The sequence below is a fragment of the Protopterus annectens genome, chromosome 11.part0 (assembly GCF_019279795.1).
Source record: "Protopterus annectens isolate FY-2018-M chromosome 11.part0, PAN1.0, whole genome shotgun sequence".
NCBI classification, from domain to species: domain Eukaryota; kingdom Metazoa; phylum Chordata; order Ceratodontiformes; family Protopteridae; genus Protopterus; species Protopterus annectens.
The window spans coordinates 94,636,065-94,656,446 of NC_056745.1; the positions used below are offsets into that span (position 1 = coordinate 94,636,065).

General features: G+C 40.1%; 1 protein-coding gene and 1 pseudogene across 1 annotated transcript in view; one reads left to right on the forward strand and one right to left on the reverse strand.

The window, feature by feature from the left end:
* The window catches only part of LOC122815187 (anoctamin-2-like), a 2,140,961-nt gene that overhangs the window by 273,091 nt on the left and 1,847,488 nt on the right, over positions 1–20,382 (reverse strand). The window lies entirely within an intron of this gene.
* LOC122815186 lies at positions 15,075–15,384 on the forward strand (annotated as a pseudogene).

Consider the following 20,382-nt stretch of genomic DNA (forward strand, 5'->3'; position numbering starts at 1 on the left):
TTGTAACAGTAAGCAAACTTTAAAGGAATAAAAAACACGCTACTCTTTAAACAGACACTTGTTTATTTAAAAAAGTAAAAAAATTCATAAACCAACCATGACTATTCTGAAAGAAAACTAAAAAATCTACATACCACACACAAGCCAAGTGTAAAATTAAGACTGTTTTTATTGTAAATTAAAGCTAAAGCAAAGAAAAACACAAAACTACATACTGCACACTAGCAAATTAAAGCTTAAGCAAAGAACACAACACTACATACTGCACCCTAGTACTACATACTGCACACTAGTACACTAAATAACTTTTTTTTTTAAAGTGTATTTTGAATTAGATTTTATGGCTTGAAGAAGGGCCCGGTTTGAAACAATATTTGAATAAAAGTCACTGCATTTCATCCAGTAATTTACAGTCAACATTAGTTCAGCTTTTAACAAGTTTACACTACATCGGTTTTGCACATCTGTCCATTTACCTTTCACCAAAGAAAAAACTCTTTCTGCAAATGCATTTGATGTCGGTATAGATAATACCCTGGCAATTACCGGATATAGTGCAGTCAGCTCAGGCCCTTCTCTGTAAATCTTCAGCCACTTTTCTCCTGGGGTCAAGCTTGTCTTACATAACTGAGAAAGGGCCTAATTGCAAAGGAGTCCCTGAAAGATGGTCTTCATCTACATCCTGCCGACTCAGGGTAGTGGTCACATTGAGTATGTCACTGAAAGCAAAGGACTCAGATATAATTTAGACAGTGTAAACAAGTAGTTGTTTTCAGTGTAATCAAATCACTGTTCCAAGTACTTCACTGCAGTCTCCAAGAACACAATGAAGTGCCTTTTCAGTTTGTTAGCAGAAGTGCTGTCTAATGTGCTCATAAGTGCCCTAGGTTTCCCCTCCAAAGAAAGCACCTTCAGCTCTTGCCCGCACTTTTTACTTCAGAGAGACCATTACACAAAAAGTTTCCATGGCAGTAAGTCTGGATTTTTCTAATGTATTTATATGCTCATCAAAATCGACAAGAACAGCGCAGAGAAAGTGTAAATAGTACTGGGGCAGTGTAGACAACGCATTCTCACCATGAACATTAGCTGAAAAGTACTGCCATATCTGCCGGGGGGGTCTCCTCTTCTCCCTGGGAGAGGAAATAAGACTGGAGCACTGGGAGAATTTTCACTACTCTTTCAATGGCAGGCAGTAGTGACAGCCATCTTGTTGGCACATGTCTTAACAGACTCTCAAATTCCATGCCACAAAACTCAAAGAAGTCTTTCAAGTCTCTGATTCTTGTGGCAGAACCTGAGAAATGGCTGAAAGGTTTCATTACAAATACTTCCATGTCGTACAGTAGTTGTGCTGCAGCTTTTATGGCTGCATTGTGAATGATGTGGGCAACACAGTTAGCCTTCTGGAGTGATCGGCACTTTTCTTTTAATCTGGTATACACACAAATTTCTTCCCGTAGTTCACACTGGCATTATCAGCCCTATATGCTGAAATGCTGTTCCAGGGCAAGGAGTGCCATTCCATAATATTCGCAATTTGCTGCAATATGGCCTGTGCAGATTCATCAGGGTCTTCATAGAAGTCCAAAAGGTCATTCACCACCCTTTCTTCTTTAGAAAAATACCTCACAACAAGTGGAAATAATTTTATGTTCCCCTTTGTTGGAAGCATCTGATGAAATTACAAATGAAGTGCCTGGTTTTTGAAGGTCATGCAGGAGGCATTCCAATGAGTGCGGTCCCAAAACATTTTCAACTATGGCTTCACCTCAGAGGCTTCTGCTGCAATGATCCTAAGTTCTGGCCCCTCAATGTTTGTGTTCCTTGCCCACTTTGTCATCAGGTGACTGGATTTATCTTGAAAAAAAGCAGTCTTATGTTGTTCAGTTGCCTCATGTCGTGCGACATTGTTTCTTCCACCGTGGGTCACTAGAAATTCTCTCTTACAGTACCCGCAGAATGCTTTGACATCACTGCATCTCTCGATCCAGTTGAATTCCATTTTCCAAACATCCTTCCACTTGCACATTCTCTTGCTGCTGGTTGGCTGTGATGAAGCTGCTGCTCTCTTCATGCTTGAATCTGTACTTACCTGATATGCAACATATTTAGCAAAACCGTGTTAGTAGGGTGCAGTAACATATTGGTGCATGAATGAACTGGCTAGAAACACTGACACATGAAATCATTGGTTTGAAAAAGACTGGCACCTGATATAAAAATATTGGCATATGAAACATGAAGCAGCTTAACGTTCTTTGATATAGATTCAGTAAATACCTGAGAATGAACTGGCCTTGGCTCTAGATGATTGCCACTGTTAAATGTCCCAACAACCCCATGTGCAAAAATGGGAAAAGGGGGTTTTAGATGGCTGAATACAGACACTGGCTTGAAAAACATTGGCATGCAAAAGAACTGGCTTGAAAAACATTGGCATATGAAAGAACTGGCAAATGGGGCAAAAAAGAATTAACACTACAAGCCATTTGAAAAAGGTAATAGTAAATGAGGTAATGTAGGGGGCATTTTGGCCATTGAAAACTTTGACATTAACACAGTTCGTAGAAACGGAATGAATTATTTTTACCGCTGAACATAACCCCCACCCCTCCAGAAAATAAAGTTAAACACATTTTCACTGTACCAAAAAAACACTAAAATGAAAATGCACAGCAGATACCATAGACCCGATTTAGCTTTTGACCACAGCAGTTAAAAGAAATAAATGTATAGCACTAATTTACACAGAACAATGATCTACTAACGAACATGCCCAACAACAGCACTGGCCGTAATCAGATTATAATGAAAGCAGTACATTGTAAATTTATTGAAGACATCACTAAAAACAAAAAATACAAACTTGCTTTAAAATCAAACTATCCAGTAACAACAACATGGTTTAGCACAATCTCAAATGCACTGCATTAACTTCTGAGCATGCATCCACAAAAAAAAAAAAAAAAAAAAAAAAGGAAAAAAGTCTGTAAACGTTTAACTTTTAAAAATACTTCTTGCAAGAGCAGCTAAAATAAACTACAATGTACGGTAGACTCCATGGACCCCTTTTACCTCAAAACATAGCAATTAATAGTAATTTACCCAGCACAGCGATGCAATACACAGGCCAAAGCAAAATCAGCACCACATATTCACACATTACAAGCAAAGCAGGACATCAGCACCCCCATATTCACACATTACAAGCAAAGCAGGACATCAGCACCCCCATATTCACACATTACAAGCAAAGCAGGACATTTTAACCTTATTAAAGGCAGCATAAAAAATAAATGCACACATTTACAACTGTAAATGAAAACAATCTTGAAACAGCTTCGGCAAGCTGGCAACATGTATCTACTAGAATAATAAATGCACTATGTTAACTATTAACATTCCCCCTCAAAAGGTAGACCTGTACCACATGCACATAGACTTGCAAGAACAGGAAAAAATACCCAAACAGTATATCCTAACTTCCTGAAAACAGCATTAATTGCACACATTTCCACACAAAAAAAGTGCAAACTATGCTTGAACATTTTCTATTTGCAAACAGAAAGTACCCTGAAAAAGCTACGACAATAGAAATACATCACACTATATTTATATTTAAGACTGCCCCCCACCAGAAATAAACAAAACTTCTATACACATGGTTCGGCCTTTAAAAAGTAATGCATCTAAATCATATCCCCAAGAGCAATCACAATTACATATACATACACACACAGGTGTTATACCTTTAAAAACTACTACTCGAAAATCTCAAAATAACCACTGCACAGATTTAAGTACTGTGTACTGCACCCCCATCAACCTCTAAACATTAAAAACTTAAATAAAACACAATATTCCCATTTTAAACTACTACTTGAAAATCTAAAAATAACCACTGCACAGATTTAAATACTGCATACTGCACCCCCATCTACTTCTAAACATTAAAAACTTAAATAAAGCACAATATTCCCAACAACTACTACTTGAAAATCTCAAAATAACCACTACAGAAATTTAAATACTGTGTACTGCACCCCCCATTCACCTCTAAACATTAAAAATTTAAATTTAAATTAAGCACAATATTCCCATTTAAAACTACTACTTGGAAATCTCAAAATTACCACTGCACATATTTAAATATGCCATACTACCCCCCATTAACCTTTAAACATTAAAAACTTAAAGCACAATATTCCCATTTTAAATAACTAAAGCCACAAAATACTATGTACTTACCACTATCACAGCCTTTGCTGGACTAGATGGCTTCCTTCCTGCTGGAATGGCTGGCTGGATGACTGTCTCTCTGTCTGCTGAGTGGCTGGGCTGGCTAACAGGCTCCCCTGCTGGCTGGCTAGCAGGCTCCCTTGCTGGCTTCTTGTCTGGCTGTCTAGCATGCTCTCTTGCTGGCTTCTTGGCTAGCAGGCTCCCTTGCTGGCTTCTTGGCTGGCTGGATAGTAGGCTCCCTTGCTGGCTTCTTGGCTGGCTGACTGGCTTCCTTGCTGGCTTCTTGGCTGGCTGACTGGCTTCCTTGTTGGCTTCTTGGCTGGCTGGCTTCCTTGCTGGCTGGCTGGCTTCCTTGCTGGCTTATCTCAGTCCTTTCCAAATCAGAAGAAGTTATTAGCAGCTGTAGAGCACTAATACAAAACTGCTCTACAGCTGCGACCTTTGTAGGGCTCTTCCAACGTGAATCCACGCCCCCTTCCATCCTTGCAGCCAATTGCTGCTTGAATTACACCACCCGGACCTAACAGGGAATACCTCTAACTGCAGGTCCAGGTTGGTGATGTAGCCATATTGCTGTGGAATAACCTGAAGTATTTTCGGCTTTTCCACGGCAATTCAGCTACACTGAAAAATGAGACTTTCAAAGTCCCACTGCCTGACAATGCGGGCAATGGGATGAAAAGGCTCAACTCGTGAGTGTCCCGCTACCAACGGGATGAGTGGTAACCGTACATTTTTGTATTGTGTTTGAGATTTAATGAGAATGCGTCTATGTGTCCCACATTAAATATGTTCCCTTTGTGCATCATTTCACTTGTTTCCTCCTTCAGTAATTACACATATGTTCCAGGTGTATATGACTAAAATAAGCCTTTCAGAAGTCTAATGAATTACTATTCTATTAAATCGGACTACTTACAGTTTGTCATTAATACTGGGAAATATTTTAATAGCTAGAGCATTTAAATGTCTGCTTTAGCAATCCTTCTCTGTGTTCTGCAAGTCTCCTGCTTCTGAGGGGATAAAGGTAATGTTGCACTTCCTCTCTGTCTCAGGAACTGTTCAAGAAGGATTGAGAGTGAAGCAGAGACACACAGAAGCTCAATGCAAGCCAAAAGCATTCTTTAAAGTCTTCTGAAGTAATTCAGTGGGAAAATAGACTGAAAAGAACGTCTTTAAACACAGAAAACTCATGGACACATTCTGCAAGTCACATTTTAATTGAAATAATTTTTAACATCAAATAAGCGTGGGAAAGTTATACAACCTTAATAACATCACTAGAAAGAAAAAGGGATTAAAAACACATCACTGCAGACATTTGAATTATAACCCATCTGTCAGTAACACTATATATAAATATTGTGTTAAATATTAAAAATTAAAACAGTAAAGAGTTTTAACATTCCCTTCTACAGTCAAACCAGCCCCCAAACCAGACTCATTCTATTAAAGTTACTGAGTTACTAAATTATTGTTGAAAAGGAAAAAGTGAGAGGCCAGAAAACAAAGGAAAAGAAATAAAAAAATAAATAAATAAAACTATCGAGTATGGTTTATTTCCCTTCAGATTCATAATAGTTTAGTTAAAATAAGCTTATTATAATAAACTTTACTCCCTTTAGTGGAAAAACTGCAATATTGCAGTAACAGGGAGACTAAGACTTGTAAAATGAAATGAATGCAATGAAAATAGAAAAGTATTACCTTTAGGTGATTTCATTTAAAAATATTTCAGAAACAACCTATTTTAAGACACATAAAACATAAATAACAGTTTTATATGTCATTGAGGTTTTTTTTAAAGATATATTCAGGTCCATATCATCAGTAGAATTAAGTAAATTATTTTTCTTGATAGGTCATCATTTTTTTTCAATAACTTGTTGTTTTGTTGAAGAATAAAATAAATGTTATGTTCTTCTTCTGTAATTCTGCAATTTATGTCAGTGATAGAATCCTCCATAGCAGATACCTAGAATTTCTGTTATTTCACTACTTCCTTGATTAATTCAATCTGCTTTGTACAGTTTTCTTTTGTTTTGTCAGCTTTATAGTCCAGTTTATCTAGTTTTAAGGATAGGTCTTATATACTACAAAGAACATACTTAAACTCTTTCTTTGCTGAATTTTCTTGTGAAACTTCTTTAGAATACGTCATCTTCTTTTGATAAATCTTTATCTTTTTTTGACAGGAAAATATTTGAAATGTAAATTGGTCAATTGTGAATTGTTCTTAACACATACTTGTCTTGCTTTGTGATAGGTTTTTGTATGAGGGGCAGGAAACTAACAGGGTCTCTACCCACTTCGCTCTCCACCCTGCCCCCTATTCCCTCCCGCCCCCAGTGGTCCCACCTTTATTGCACTCAAACCCCTCCCATCTTTCCAATAGCCAACCACAGCGCTAACCCAACACTACCTCCTCCATATTCCCTCTACTATCACACCTCCTCAACTGACATGTACAAGCATACCTTTCCTTTGCTCACTGCATGCACTCTCCTTGCATATCTTACATCCTACCAAAGCTCCATCATTCCCCCACTCAACCACTACCACTGTACTACTACTCACACCACCACCCATGTCTCACCCATACTCAGCTCCCCTCCCACCAGCTCAAAAACCATCCCAATGCACCCCCCACATATTCTACCAACTATATCACTCAAACGTAAAGCATCCCTACAACTTAACATAGTAACCCTCCCACCATACCTATTACCCACAGAGAACAATCATAAACTTTCCCTTATAAACAAACACATTCAAAAACTGAGAAAACTAATAATCTCATGCATATCAAAACTAGCCCTAAGTGGAGACATCCACCCCAACCCTGGCCCTACCATCTCCAACCCCAGTCCTCATAATCAGACTAGAAACCACAACTTCTCCCATATTACAGCCAATAGAAAGCCAAGTGACTTACTTCTACTAAGCCTAAATATTAGAAGTATATTCAACAAAGTCATTGAACTCCATGCCACCATAGACTTATGCTCCCCAGATATAGTCATCCTGACAGAAACCTGGCTAAAACCTCACATTACCAGTGAGCAAATACTCCCTACAGGTTACGGCATACTAAGAGTTGACCGGCTAAACAAAAAAGGAGGTGGTGTAGCTATAATATTTAAACAACATCTAAACATCCAGATCTTAAAATCATCAGCTCCACAAATAGGCAATGAAGAAATAATATATACCAACCTCAAAATTAACCGAAACAAAACCATCAACATAATTGGATGCTACTTCCCACCTGGCCAAAACATCCCTCCACTAGAAAACCTACTCAGCTGGTCTACCCACCATCTCCCCCAAGAAACTATCATCTTAGGTGATTTCAATATTGACTGGCAATCCTGTTCTGGCAACAATCGAACCCATCATGTACACCTTCATGGCTTCACCCAACTAGTCCAGTCACCAACAAGGATAAATAAAAACTCCAGCAAGAACTCTACCCTGGATTGGATACTAGTCAGTAAGAACCCCCAGTCATATATAACAGGCTGTTTATCAGATAGCCTCAGTGATCACTCCCCAACATTCCTACTCAAAAAATACCTGTACCAAGCTAAACCTGTCAGCTATCATCAAATACGTAAAAAAATAAACTTAAACCCACTCACATTCATCTCATCCCTCAAAGAATGTAACTGGCATGCTCTAAAGTACCTCAGTCTAGATGACGCAGTTGAATCTTTTAATACTACCTTCCTGAACATCCTTAATTACCATGTCCCCATAAGATTTTCCAGAACCAAAGCACAACCCTCCCCATGGCTACAGAAAACCACTAAGTCAGAAATGAAAAACAGGGATAAAGCCTGGGAGCACTGGTGCAAAACCAAAACCCCCGCAGCTAGACAGAAATTCCTAGAACTACGCAACAGAGTCAAAAAGCTAATAAAACGGGACAAATTCCAATACTACCAGTCTGCCCTAGACTCCTCACAACACAGCCCCAAACAATTCTGGTCCTCCATAAACTCCATCCTCCACCCAGGTAAAGTCAGTACCCCTCCTCCTAACATCCCTCACTCCTCAGAAAATATTGCTACCTCATTCAACACACACTTCACCCAAACCATACTATCACTAGCTAAACAACACGGCCCCCCCTCCAACCCACACATTCAACTAGTAATCTCCACTGCCTTCTCTTTTTTCCTGTACCTACCTCCAACATAAAAAAACTCTTAACTAAACTTAAACCCACCAAATTAGCAGCAGACAACCTCCCAAGTGAATACCTACAAATCGCAGCTGATGCTCTGGCCTACCCAGTATCCATCTTGATTAACCGATCTCTGTCAGAAAGTTACGTTCCCACATTGTGGAAAGTCTCACATATAATTCCCTCCACAAAGGCGGACCCTCTGCAGAACTAACCAATTACCGCCCCATAGCTATTCTCTCTCCACTCTCCAAAATACTAGAGAGATGCATACACTCTCAGGTCTCACACTACCTCCTTACTAACAACCTCCTTTCCAGTACTCAGCATGGTTTCCGACCAAACCATAGCACCACCACTGCCTTACTCTCCTTTACTAACACTATCCTTCAGGATAAAACAATGGCTATCTCTCCTCTGCTACTTTCCTAGACCTATCTAAAGCATTTGACATGGTCCCACACAAACAACTTATCTCTGTCCTCAATAACCTATCCTTCTCACAATTGGTCACCAACTGGTTTCAGAGTTACCTGTCTGACCGCCAACAATCCGTTGTATGGCAGAATGACATATCTCCCCAACTACCTGTCTCCATAGGGGTTCCCCAAGGATCCATCCTTGGACCCCTACTTTTCTCTGTTTACACCAATAATCTAGCCTCTGCCACCAAACATGGCACACTCATCCAATACACAGATGACTCTACCATCATCTGCTCAGCCCAGTCCCTACCCAAACTGCAAAAAGTCACACAGGAAGCCTTTTCCTCTGTTAAAACATGGTTATCCGATGCCCAATTAATACTCAACCCAAACAAAACTAAACTACTCATCTTCCAACCCACCAAACATACTCAAAACAACTTTCACTTTAACATCACAGCAAAAGACAACACCACTATATACCCAACTGAACACACCAAATTGCTAGGAGTGGAAATAGACAATAAACTAAAATTTGACATTCACATATCCATGACCATAAAAAATGTCCACAAAAAACTAGGAGCATTATACAGAAATAAACAATTTCTCACCAAAGCAGCAAAGATTTCAATAGCAAATTCCCAACTTATCTCCACCCTACTTTATGCCTCTTCAGTATATAGCCCTTATCCCTGGAGTGAACTTTTTGTTACTTATCCACTCGTCAAGATTTCTCTTGAAGATGGCCAGTGAGGTGCTCTGATTGACATGAATGGGAAGCTTATTCCAGAGTATGGGGAGTCTTTGGGAGATGAACCTGTTCCAACAGCATGTTCTGTTAATTGTGGTAATGAGGTTGTGATCTCTGGAGCATGTGATGCAGGAGGACTGGGATTTCTTTAGGTGTAGCATTTCAAGTAGAGCTGGGTCGGACATGGCTTTGTAAGTCAAGCAGAGGTCACCTCTAATTAGATGATAAGAGACTGAGAACAGCTGAAGTTTCTTGAGTCTGTCCATATAGAAATGTATTTAAGACCTAGGATCCTTTTTGTGAGGTACTTTTGTGGCCTCTCCAGCTGTTGTAGGTGTCTGGTCAGGTACATGTCAAATGGGGTGTTATATTCAATAATTGATCTAATGAGGGATGAGTAGAGAGGGATGATGACCTCTTTCATCCTGGATGCAAAACCTTTGGTTATAAGATGTGCTACGTAGAAGGACTTTCTGACCACAGTGGCAATGTGGTGGTCGAAGGTGAGGTGGCTATCGACCTGGGTGCCCAGATCTCTTATGGCCCCTTAAGGGTTCAGTGGGCTCCCATCAATCAATGTGGTAATTCATGGGAACTGAGTTTTTTCCAAAGGGGATGATAATGCATTTTCTGGTGTGAAGCTTCAGGCCATGGTTCTGACATCAGTCATTGGTTTCAGAGAGGTGTTTTTGTAGGATATCTGCATCACTTGGGGAGTTGATAATGACTCCTAGCTTGCAGTCATCAGCGAATCTGGTCAGCCAAAGTCCTTCTGTGTTGGCCTGGACTTCTGAGAAGTAGATGCCAAACAGGAGAGGGTCCAGGACCGAGCCCTGTGGGACTCCACTCATGACTAGTCAACTGTCTGACATGGAATCCACAACTTTCACTCTATGGTTCCTGTCTGTGAGCCAATTTTTAACCCACCTAGTAATGTAAGGATTGATGCCTAGTTTGGTGAGTTTATCAATGATACCTGAGAGGAGAATGATATCAAAGGCCTTGGTCAGGTTGAGGTAGGCTGTATGCACTGCCTTACTCTCATCCACAGCCTTGGTGACTGCCATGAAGAGGTCAACCAGGTTCAGCAGGCAGGATCTCCCCTTGACAAAGCCAAACTGTGTGGAGTCAAGAGTTTGGAGATTGCCTATATCTTTGTTAAGCAGGTAAATGATGATGCGCTCCATAGCTTTGCATACCAGACTCGTCACGCTAATGGGGTGATAGTTCCCAGGATCTGTAGTTGCTCCCACTTTATGGAACGGGATGACTGTAGCAGTGTGCCATTCATTAGGTATGCCAGTGCATAATGTAGCTCATGTAGGATACAGCCAGGGATATTATCAGGTCCCATGGACACTGTATTCTTGGCTTTGGACAATGCAGCTTTTAACTGTGCTGCAGAAATGGTGGGTAACAGGCTCTCTTCTGGTATTGTGATAGGGCCCTTGATGGGGAGAGGGGTAGAGTTGCCACTGAATCTGTCAGCCAGTATGTTGGCTATATCTGTTGGCTCAGTATAGAAAGTGCCATTGTGCAATAACTCAGAGCAAATCTGGGTATTGCCTTTGATGTTTTTGATACAGCTATAGAAGGCTTTGTGGTTGTTTTTGGTGTCACCCACAATTCTGCCTACATAGGTGGCTTTAGAGGATTTGATAAGGGATCTCAGCTTTTTCTTGAGACTGATAAGGGAGGTTTTCCAGTCTTGTGTATTCATTTTTTTTCCTGCAACAGTTTCTTCCTTCTGTTGTAGAGTTCAGTGATGGCTGGGGACCACCAGATGGGCTTCATTTTTTGGAGAAGAGCATCTTAGTTCTATCTGGTATGCCAAGGTCCATGCATTTGTGTATATGCTCACACAGTGCATTGGTGTATGATTCGGCAGTCATGCAGCTATTTTTCATTGGGGGTGCGAAGAAGTTAGCCACCTCTGTTTTAGGAGCCCAAAGTCGGCTTTAGAGAAGTTTTTCAGGGTGGTCACCTTAGTGGGGGGTGTAGGTGAGATAGAGATTTCCATGGTGATCATTTTGTGATCAGATTTAACCAGGGAGGAATTGACTATAGGTGTGGAGCAATTGTCTCCCATGTTGGTAATAACCAGGTCGAGGATGTTGCTTCCTCTAGTGGGAGTCAGAATGAGCTGGTCCAGGGCATTGGAAGTGATAAATTCCAGAAAGCATTGGGCCTGTACATTGGTACTTGAACAGTTTTCCCATTTGATGGAAGGGTAGTTGAAGTCACCCAGTATGAGAGTATTGGGTTGAACCTGGATAGATTCCGGGGTGCTCAGGAACTTGGAGTGAGAGTCTAGGGACATGTTTGGAGTTCTGTTGCAGGCTATGACTTGTATCACCATCTTACCCAGTGTTAGTTGTACCTGAAGTATCTCGGATGCATTGTGCTGGGCTACCAGTATAGAAGTGTGAGTATACTTTAAGAATATGGAGACACAACCGCCTTTGGAGCTTCTAGGCATATTCTGGGACCAAAAGGTATGGAATCAGTTGTAGCCTGGGAGTGCAGGGTTGTTTTCTGCCTCTTTAAACCAGGTCTTCATTACAGTACAGATGTCGACATTCTCCATTTTGAGAAGAGCTTCGAGCAAGTGCATCTTAAGATTTAGACCTCTAGCACTGAGCAGCATGACCCTCAGATTGCATTTGTTTGTAGCTGTTACGGTGGAATTTTGGTCTTTGGAACACTGCTTAAAAAGGCACTACAGGGGTGGCTAGAGCCTTAGCCAGTACCCAGAATCCCAGGGGTGACAGATGCAGGCCATCTCTGGCAGAGAATCAAGGTCTGTTGATCATGTTGTCCCACGCAGACAGATACTGGATCCCCTTAGAATGACACTAGAAACTTAGCCAATTGTTGAAGTCAATCATTTTCTGCTCATACTGTGGTATCATTCTGGGTGATGGTAGAATACTGCTCAGGGCTAGAGTCATACCTGCCTGGGCCAAATCATCTGAGAGTTTCATCACATATCTTTTCATGTTGTCCAGGGAGGTACATCTCAGGTCATTCACACCCACATGGACAATGACTGTGTCATATTTGTACTTGTTGTGGAGTGACCTGAGTGCATGTGTTATGTAGCAGATCCTAGCACCTGATAGACAAATGACTGTCATCCTCTCCTTGTTCAACATAGTGAGTGGGACATCAGTGTGCCTCACAACTAAGTCTCCTACGATTAGTACATTGGGCAAAATGTTTTGCCTTAAGGGCCCTTTCCCTGAGACAAATAACAGTGTTTTTTCCATTGCCCCATAAGACCATCCCTATAGCTGCAGGTGATTTGGCTACACCCTGGTCCTTGCAGGTTATAGGTACAGCACAAGAGGGATCAGAGTGAAAAGATGAAAGGTCAGAAGAACCAAAATGGCCATAGCAGAGTTACCCACCAACAAGTGAGGCATAACAGTAGCCAGCCAAACACCCCAAAACTTCCTAACAAGTTTCTTCTTTTTCTGGAAAGGGGAAAGCAAAACAAGTAAATGGTGTAGTGTTAAATCACTGTGGTTATGGTCTGCAGGATGCTGGGTTTGAGACTTACAAGGGCTTATTATAAACTCTTTTGCTCAACATTTTCTGGAATTCATAAATTCCAGTGCCTTGGATCAACTTATCCACACCCTCACCAGGGGCAGCAATATCCTAGACCTGGTCATTACAAAACATGGGCAATCGGTGTTTGACACCAGAGGTCAGTTCCTTGTTGGTCAGATCCAGCCACAAGCTAATCATCCTAGACATCCACATCCCACCCCACCCCCCATTAGGGAAACCACTGTAAAATATTTCTCCAAAGCCAACTTCATGCTTCTTAACCCAGAAGTGGCAAACTTCACAACACCCGTGCAAATGGACAATAGAGGTACGACTGCTGAATCCTACACAAATGCACTTTATAAGCACTTACACGAGTGCATGGATCATGCAATCCCTAACAGAACCAAGATGCTATCCTCCAAAAAAAGAAAGCCAATCTGCTGGTCCCCTGCCATAAACAAACTCTACAACAGAAGAAATAAACTGTTGCAAAAAAGAGTAAAATCCCATGATTGGAGGAACTCCCTGGTCAGCCTCAGTAAGAAGCTGAGATCCCTCATAAAATCCTCTAAAGCTAGTTATGAAAACAAAATCACCACTGATTCTAAAGACATCCACAAAGCATTCTATAGCTATGTCAAGAATCTCAATGGCAACATTCAGATCTGCTCTGAGTTACAGCACAATGGCACTAAATATACAGAACCAACTGATATTGCTAACATCCTGGCAGATAGGTTCAGTGCTAACTTTACCTCCCTCTCACCCCCTAAAGGGCCCATCTCTATATCGGAAAAATACAAAGTTCCTGTAATCATGGCTGCACAGGTAAAAACCACACTCTCCAAAGCTAAGAACACAGCATCCGTGGGACTTGACAACATCCCAGGCTGCGTTCTACACGAACTACAGAACGAACTGGCACCTCCGTATGTACCATGTTCAATCATAGCCTTACCTCAGACTTTGTGCCCACTGAATGGTGCACAGCAACAGTCATCCCACTCCACAAAGGGGGAGCTACCACAGACCCCGGGAACTAACACCCCATTAGCCTAACGAGCCTGGTCTGCAAGACTATGGAATGTATTATGGAACTTATAAACAATGACATTGATCATCTCCAAACTCTGGACCCCACCCAGTTTGGGTTTGTAAAAGGCAGATAATGTCTCCTAAACCTGATAGACTTCTTTGAAGCGGTCACCAAAGCCGTAGATGAGGGTAAGGTGGTTCACACAGCCTATCTGGATCTCGCCAAGGCTTTTGACACCATCCCCCACTCTGGAATTGTAGATAAACTCACTAAACTAGATATAAATCCCTATGTCACAAGATGGGTTGCCAACTGGCTCACTGACAGAACCCACACTGTGAAAGTAGCAGACTCCAAATCCGACCTCAGACCAGTGACAAGTGGAGTACCACAGGGTTCAGTCCTGAGTCCTCTCCTGTTTGGCATCTACTTTTCTGAAGTACAGGCTAACACAGAAGGTCATTGGCTAACGAAGTTCATAGATGACTGCAAACTAGGAGCCATAATCGAAACTCCTAACGATGTGGACATCCTACAAAAGGGCCTCACTGAGACAGATACCTGGTGTCAAAGCCATGGCCTCAAGCTCAATGCCAAAAAGTGCACTGTCATCCCTTTTGGTAAAAACTTTGTACTCATGAACTACCACATAGGTGGTAGTCTACTTAACACCGAAAATGTGATAAAAGACCTTGGGACACAGGTGGACAGTAGTCTTTTCTTTGATAATCACATTGCCACAGTAGTCAGGAAATTCTTCTATGTGGCACACCTCAGTCCTAGTTCTTGAATTCATGTCAAGAGTGTACTACAGTTTAGTATACAATAGCTCTTTATTTTTGAGTATAATAAGTTTCTCCCGGAAAAAAAAAAGACGAGTTTTGTCATAATGTCTGTGGGAATGCTGGCTAAACCTCAGATGCGTGGCCTTCTTGCCAAACATCTACGGTTTCATCTCACAGTGGCATTTTCTTTAGCATTTACAGCAGCGGCGTGATATAAGTTTGGTGTAGCAGAACCAAGAAAGAAGGCATATGCTAATTACTGCAAACGATTTGATGCCATGAAGGAATTTGAAGCCATGAGGGAAGCTGGAGTCTTTGAGAGTGTAAGACCAAAGGGTGAATGAGGGGTGGCGATGCTGCTGGATTCCTGGAAGTTCTGCCCCCCTCAAATCTTTAGTGACCTTTTGTTATACTTAACCTGTATGTCAAGTGTGTAACTTAAATAAACATGAGCCACTCCTGTGAAAAAAAAAAAGTTGGGAGGGTGGCCTAATTGTTAAGGTGTTTGCCTTACAAACACAAGGTGCAGGGTTTGAGTCTCACAAGGGATAATTGGCTAAGCTTAAAATGGCTCGCAAGGGTAGTTAGCTTAGTACTAACCTATGAATGAAAAGGTTTTTCATCCAGGAAAAAAGAGGTCATTGTTCACTTCTACTCGTCACTCATTAGACCCATTATAGAATACAGTGCCTCTTTTGGTATGTACCTAACATGACATCTACAACAACTGGAAAGGCCGCTGAAATACCTCACAAAGAGGATTACCGGCCTCAAACAGATGACCTACGCAGACCGTCTCAAAAAACTCCAACTTTACTCAGTCGCATATCGCCTACTCAGAGGCGATCTCCGCCTAACATACAAAGCTATGTCAAACCCAGAGCTGCTGGACATGTTCCACTTAAAAAAAAATCCCAATCCCTCCAAGCTACATGCTCTAGGGACCTAAACCTTGTCACAACAATAAACAAAACATGCTGGAGGCATAGATTTCTGTCCCAGAGACTTCCCATACTCTGGAACAAACTACTTATCTATATCAAACAAAGCTCCTCGTTAGCACTCTTCAAGAAAAATCTTGATGATTGGATGGGAGATAGGAAATTCACCCTGGGGATCACTTCTGTGGCTCTGCTCGACAGGGGCACAGGAAAATAATTTTCTTGGGTGGCGAAAGCCAGGGTACATTTTTGGCTAGGCTTATATAGGCCCTAGGGCCAATAGCCTAGTACCTACCTATGAACCTATGAACCTATGAACATGTACTCATACATATTCGCATACAGGCACTCACTCACACTCACATTACCAAAAATGAGACCTCAGAAGCAGCTCTCTATTGCAATATCTGCACTCAAAATGGCAAGGTCCAACAAGCCAAAAAAAAAAAAGTGAAGCTGCAGTAGAACAACAAATCTCAAACACTGCTCTTCTCATTTAAACTTATTTTTCACAGGGGGCAAGCCACTACACCCCTTCACACCCTTGAAAGCTGATGAAAGAGCCTGGAAAAGGCAGTACAAGATAAAGTAAAGAACAAATGGTACTGAGATAAGAAAACCACTGGTAATCCCCCACAAGCCCAATATCTCACCCCAGATACACAAACCTGTAGAAAAGTTCTGTCAAAAAAGAGTTTTGCACAACAATTCACATAAGCATTTATACACAAACGCCCTTAGAAATGCAACAACAGCCTCAACAAATTCAATTTCCTAGCAAACACAACATTTTAGTCAGAAATACTCAATTTTTCTTCAGAAGATTTATTTTAGTGAAAGGTTTTCCCCAGCAGTGGGCTTATTTGCCCATCACTGAGCTTGCCAAATAACAGTTCTAGAAGGACCAGTGAAAGAGTGCTCTTCAGTGGCAAAAAACACTCTGAATAGATTGGCACTTTATCTTTTATAATGGTGCTCCCCTTGAGCTTCTATCAGTCAGAGCATGTGCAAGGCACCCTTAAGCTTTGAAAGCTGGCCACTCACTGGAGATAGGACCTAAACTGCTTAGGCTACAGCAGCAGTAATGAAAACACTGAACATGCTTTGAAGCTGTTTTTCAATTGGTGTTGAGTACTGAGTACTTTGAGTGTTGAGTACTTAATATGTTAGGATGCTGCAGTATACTATGGTTGATTAGTTCACAGTATTGCTATTTTCTATTTTCCACATCAGTCATTTGTATATCGCACCACAATAACATTTAAGCACTGTAAGTATACATAAAACACCAGACTTCAGAGACCGTCATCTGCCAAACAGCATATGAAAAACAGCCTGAAATCAATAACAACAGATGTCACTTTTTTCTTAATTGACCTTATAGTTATATTATGAGTATATGCAATGATCATTTCAAGTGAAGAGGGGACACTGTATGCTTGTATAGTGTGTGCATAGTATACTATACTCCAGTAGCATTAAAGTTCACTCTGAAAACACATTAGGATATAATTATGTTAACTATGCAAATATAATACATGTTGAAGGTCCAAAAGGATGTGCTAATTGTACATTTGTTTCTTTAAAATGTCTGCCAAAACAAGTTGAGTTAAAAGGCAGAAAAATCCCAAATAAAACCCAAACAGCACAACAAATAAGAACTCCAATTTTGCTACATATTTAAAATTGGATACTACAGTAATACAGCTGCCCAACGTTACTTTAACTCCAAGCTTTAACCAATGTGTAACTCCATTAACTGTAATGACATCTTATCCACAACTAGCCAATGAAGACAATAAACTACTGCCTTAAACATATTATGATGCTGTAAAATTCATTGCACATGCAGTTGCAACAATGTCTGGTAATTATATGGAATGATGAACATATTTTATATTACCTGCATATGCCACCACTGTTGGTACACTGTATAGCATGTTTACTGTTTTGTAATCATACAAATGTTTCTGCAAGTATGCAACAAGTACTTGTGTAATGGGTGATAAATTAACCACAACTTTGAATTCTATTTTCCAAGTTTTGTACCTACAGAACTACATTTTACAAGTATGAAAAAGTTAATTGTAATACTATACAATAAGAGGTAATGTAGCTTCTGGTACTGTTCAGGCCCAGTATGTGAGTGTATAGTTATAGTTTCACAATCCATCACAGTACTAGCATATATGAGCACCACTACTGACTTGCTGTTGCACATTACTTTACGTGTCATATTACACTCACTCTGGCGATGAGTCCTGTATTCTAGCATTAGAAGCACATTCCTCTGCAAGACTGTTTTTCTGTGTATCTCCTCTAACCCCTCCTCTCCCTGTTAGCAAGTTATTCTCAGGTGATAAACCCCCTCTAAGATGGTGACATCAGCTGTGTGCAAGAATAGAGAGAGCATGACAGCTAGCACTGAAACTCACAGGATGGCTTGAAACAGTGCTAAGAGGCCCATGCATTTATAGGATGGCTTTAAACAGTGCTAGGAGGCCCATGTTTATAAAATAGCTTTAAACAGTGCTAGCAGCCCCATGTTTACAGGATGACTTGAAACAGTGCTAGTAGCCCCATGTTTACAGGATGACTTGAAACAGTGCTAGGAGGCCCATGTTCATAGGATGGCTTGAAATAGTGCTAGGAGCCCCATGTTTGTAGGATGGCTTCAAAAAGTGCAAGGAGACCCATATTTATGTGATGGCTTGAAATAGTGCTAGGAGGCCCATGTATATAGGGTGGCTTGAAACAGTGCTAGGAGGCCCATGTTTATAGTTTGACTTGAAATAGTGCTAGGAGCCTCATGTTTGTAGGATGGTTTAAAACCGTACTAGGAGGCCCATGCTTATCAGGTGTCTTGAAACAGTGCTAGGAGGCCCTACCTCTATATGTGTGATCAAAGCCCATGTCCACACAGACCAGCTGTCTCACTCAAGCATACTGTCATTATCCCTGTCATCAAACAGAATTCCAGGTTATATGTTCAAATTAAAGGAATTTCAAACTTTGTTTAATAAAGAATTGTTATTTTATGTGTTACCAAATGATAATGATGAAATTAATAAAGTTATTTAATGGGATAGTATTAATCTTACATTTATGGAAAAATCCTAGGCTGGTGCAACAATACTATAAAAGAACAGAATCAATAATTATTAGAAATTCAAATTAAACTGCAAACTACTAAAAAATTCCAAAGGGGAGATAAAACACTTAAGGAGCTAATTAAAAATTTGAACAGAATTATAAGCAAATTTTAAATTCTAACACTAGAATTGCATTATAAAAAGTTAAACTTTATTATTTTATGATGAACGTTAAGGGAATGCACAATCTTATTAAAAGGTTGAAAATAAGTACAAGATCAAATCAAATACAAGGTATTAAGTCATCAGAAAACATAGTTTTAACAGAGGTTTCAGATACCCTACAAGAATTTAGAATGTATTGTAATAAACTGGATTCTAATAATATTTCATGTAAATGTAATAAAGATGATATTTTTAAATTCTTCAATAATAATATCATAAAGAAAAGTTCAAGTCAGAAGGTTGAATATTTATGTAAACCTATACATTTAATGAAGATTAAATTTCAATTAAAAAAAAATTACAGTTGAATAAAGCTTTGGGTATAGATGGAATTATAAGCATCATTCTTTGTGTTTTCTTCAAATTTTGTATAAAGCGTGGCTAGATGTTCAAAAATTTTATTTAATCATCCTTCAGTTTTTTTGGAACTATTGTTCTATTTTTCTAGTACGACAGTAAACAATATGAAGATCTATTACAATGTTTTAATTATCAACCTAGTTTTCTTTTAGATATTGATTATAAATTATTTACTTCCATTTTTGCAGAAAGATTAAAATACATTACGTTTAAGGTTGCTGTACCTCTGAGAAGGGACAAAAAATGATATGGATTTTCAATATCCAGACTTACAATTTCAGTCCAAGACATGACGGCTATGGCCTGCAGAAAGTTGCACAGCTCTGTGATAATAATGACCCGCACTGCAACCACCATACATAAATCACATACTTATCAAGATGACAAGTTAAATAAGTCAGATTTTGTTACCTTTTAATGCTTTTATTGAATTTTTGATTACTGGCATAACTCAGTTCAGCACTGTGGATAATGCCAGAGACTATTCTATCACTCAGTGGGTGTAAGGCAGATAAACTTATACTGGCTGGGGTATGCACGTATTGCAGGATGTAAGCATTCACACAGACACACACATACCACATGCATTTGCACACACACATGGGAAATACACAGATGAAAATATTTATTTTCTTTTAAAGTCTGCTATTATTTACTTATGTTATGCATTAGTACTTTCAATTAATGAGCACGTCAACTTTTGCAAGTTATTCCAGCTGAACCAATGGGAGAGCTGCCAAACATTTGCTTGTTGTATTTCTACTGTCTCAGAATT